The sequence below is a fragment of the Penaeus monodon genome, chromosome 33 (genome assembly GCF_015228065.2).
Source record: "Penaeus monodon isolate SGIC_2016 chromosome 33, NSTDA_Pmon_1, whole genome shotgun sequence".
Taxonomy (NCBI): Eukaryota; Metazoa; Arthropoda; class Malacostraca; order Decapoda; family Penaeidae; genus Penaeus; species Penaeus monodon.
The window spans coordinates 31759894-31760126 of record NC_051418.1 but is presented as its reverse complement, the minus strand read 5'-3'; positions in this window follow the sequence as shown (position 1 = coordinate 31760126).

The window sequence follows — 233 nt, the reverse complement described above, 5'->3', positions numbered from 1 at the left end:
AAAGGAACAAGACCCCGTAAAGAACAGAAGAATAACCAAAAAGCCAAGGAAAGATAGACACCCACAACTGTTTCCTATGAGTCATGCAAGAAGGGGCGCATCTCACCTCAAAAGGTAGCTTTGGTGTTGTCCTTCCATCAACTATGAATAGAGTTGAAAATCCTACAACAGTACAGGTTATTTGGATAATATGTAGACGCGACCAACAGTTTATAAATCGAGATTGCTAATGA